This window comes from Globicephala melas, chromosome 7 (genome assembly GCF_963455315.2).
Source record: "Globicephala melas chromosome 7, mGloMel1.2, whole genome shotgun sequence".
NCBI classification, from domain to species: Eukaryota; Metazoa; Chordata; class Mammalia; order Artiodactyla; family Delphinidae; genus Globicephala; species Globicephala melas.
Genome location: NC_083320.1, coordinates 111,974,433 through 111,977,767, shown reverse-complemented (window position 1 = coordinate 111,977,767; position 3,335 = coordinate 111,974,433).

The window sequence follows — 3,335 nt, the reverse complement described above, 5'->3', positions numbered from 1 at the left end:
AAAGCAGAAACTAACACTCCATTGTAAAGCAATTATACTCCAATAAAGATGTTAAAAAATAAATAAATAAAAAATAAAAATAGAATTACCATATGACCCAGCAATCCCACTACCTGGCATATACCCAGAGAAAACCATAGTTCAAAAAGACACATACAACCCAATGTTCATTGCAGCACTATTTACAATAGCCAGGTCATGGGAGCAACCTAAATGCCCATCGACAGACGAATGGATAAAGAAGATGTGGTACATATATACAATGGAATATTACTCAGCCTTAAAAAGGAGCGAAATTGGGTCATTTGTAGGTACGTGGATGCATCTAGAGACTGTCATACAGAGTGAAGTAAGTCAGAAAGAGAAAAACAAACCGTCTATTAACGCATATATGTGGAACCTAGTAAATGGTACAGATGAACCGGTTTGCAGAGCAGAAATTGAGACAAAGAAGTGGAGAAAAAAACATATGGACACCAAGGGGTGAAAGCGGCGGGGGTGGTGGTGGTGGTGGGATGAATTGGGAGATTGGGATAGACATGTATACACTGATGTGTATAAAATGGATGACTAATAAGAAAAATTTTAAAAAAATAAACATTAAAAAGAAAAAAAAAGAAAAAGAAACAATTTTTGTTCATTGATCTTTAAAAGAAGTTTTAAAATTTCGTTTGTTTTGAGGCTCCAAACCAAGTAAGACATTTTTTAAATTACTCACTTGCATTCTTTAAAAGTACTAAATTACCTCTATAATTTGTATATTTGATATTATATAAATCACTCTGAAAATATTTATGCTCAACTAGCATTTGCAGGACAGAAAAAGTTTTTGAAATTCTGAAGTGTTCAGTTCTGCTTACAAAATTACTTTATATCCTCTGGTCTGATGGACCAGTGAGTGGCCTAGGAGATCTGAGGCTCAGAATGTCTATCAGTAGAGATGAATCTAATCTCTCCAATGCTCTCACCTTCCCTCTCCCTGCACTGGCTGCTAGAGCAGCTTTGGTGAATCATGATTTGTTGATGGCCATATGTAAAATCTGACTCCCTTTCAGGCCCTGGGTATTGCTGTTCTCACTGTTGTAAGGAATAGAGGCTAAGCTAGAGGGATGAGATACTTGTGATGTCCACTAGAAGGGAAAAATAACCTCTTAGTCAATAATGAACTCTTACTCAGCAGCTCCAGGGTGAAGTCCTCAACAAGCACCATCTCATTGGATCCTACTAAAAATTCCATAAGCTGGGTATGCATCATTATCTTCATTTTAGGGGGAAAATGAAGCTCTTGCCTAATGTCCGCCCAGCCCTATATCCCCTTCCTCCCCAGAGTCAACAATACTATCATCTGAATCCTTATCAGGGAGCCTTCATTTGAATGCACTTTTTTTAGACCCACTGTGATGATTAAATTTATGTGTCAATTTCACTGTGAGAAGAGATGCCCAGAGTACAGGTCAAACATTAATTCTGGGAGGATCTGTAAGCGCATTCTGGAAAGAGATTAGCATTGGAATCAGTAGACTGAGTGAAGAGATCAGCCCTCACCAATGTGGGTGGGCATCATACTATCTTTTGGGGTCCTGAATGTAACAACAAGGGCAAATTGTCTCCCTCTCTGTCTTCTTGGCCATGAATATTGGAGCTACTGGCTCTTTAGCCTTGAAATTCCAGGACATACACCAGTGGTTCCCTGGTTCTCAGGCCTTGAGCCTTGACTTGGAGCTACACCATCAGTTCCACTGCTTTTCAGCCTTAAGCTTAGGTCTGAATTATACCACAGACTTTCCTAGTTCTCTAGCAAACAAACAGTAGACTGTGGTACTTCTCAGCCTCTGTAACCTTGTAAGCCTCTTCTCATAATACGTGTGTGTCTATATATACAGGTGAATACTGAACAACATGTGGTTGAACTGCTCAGGTTCACTTACACGTGGATATTTTTCAATAGTAAATATAGTTCCACACCGTCTGTACTTGGTTGAATCTGAGGAACCTGAACGGATGATGATAAGGGCCAACTATGAGTTATATGTAATCAATACATAACAGATATTTTGTTATATATTTTGAAATACTGATGTCAAACATGCTATCCTTGTCTTCCCTGATATGGAGAAACAGGAGTTGTAATGGGAATAATATCATCTCTTATTGAAGTGAACAACCCCACAAAAGGATACAATTTTTAATATGGAATGGAAATAATAAAATCATGTTAAATGCATGTATTATTTTAGTATTTTGCTAAAAGGAATTTGGATGTCTGGCCAAAACTACATTAAATCAATAAGGACCTCTACTCACCCATGACAGTCATGGAATGGTGAGGACCAGAGTCTTATTAACAGTGTTGACAACACCTTCCAGAACTGGCACCTTGCTCTTTGCAGTGAAGCCTTTCTCAGCACATGCAAAGGCCAGGAACTGAAGTGTATAGACCCACTGGTAGAACCGTGAAAAATACTCATGGCCAGGGTCATAGCCTGAGTCAGCAATGAGAGCCTTGCCAAGAGCTCTTCACTCCAGTGGTTCATTGGACACTGAATATGTTCTCCTTTGTTTGTATTAACCTTCTGAATAGCCAAAGAAATAAGCAAAGATGTAAGATGCCCCAGACAAAATAAGGAACTTGTAACAATGGTAAGGTTGCTGATCATAGACAACTCAGTGCCTTTTATTTTTTCATCAATAACTGGAGATTCCTGAGGTACACAATGAGAAAACAGAATAATATACCGTGGAGGGCAGCAGTCAGTTTTCACTGTGGATCTCTTTATTTCTGACTATTCCTTTACAGCTAGCCACCCAGGGGTAACTCTAACATGTAGGTCTCAACCCCGTACCCACCTCCAAAAATTTAGGTTCATATTTGACTGTAAAAGCACATATTCCTGAAAGTCCCATCACCTCCCAGGGCCTACATTTCCAGTGCAATCCTGCACCCATCCTGGATCACCATTCCTTTACCTATTCACACTGAGCAGGTATCAGAAACCTTGAGTGTGTTTTCCCTTCATAATGTACCTATGTCCTAGATTTCAGTTTCCATGTGCCCAGAAGAAAGCTTTTGATAGAAGCAGCCAACTAGACATGAGTATTACAGCAGTATATAATGGGCACCATGTGATTGCATATGTCATCATCATAGTGAGGACAGGGGCTGAGGCTAAGGCAGATGGTCCTGGGCTGTGATAAGTCTCTCAGAATCTCAAACAGCTCAGCCCCAAGCTGAGCAAGTCTCCCTTTGAGCAGAACACCCTGAGGGCTATCATTCTCCTGAGGGACAAGATAAAACTCTTGACTTAAACAGGGCAGCCCAGTGGTATGTAACAGCA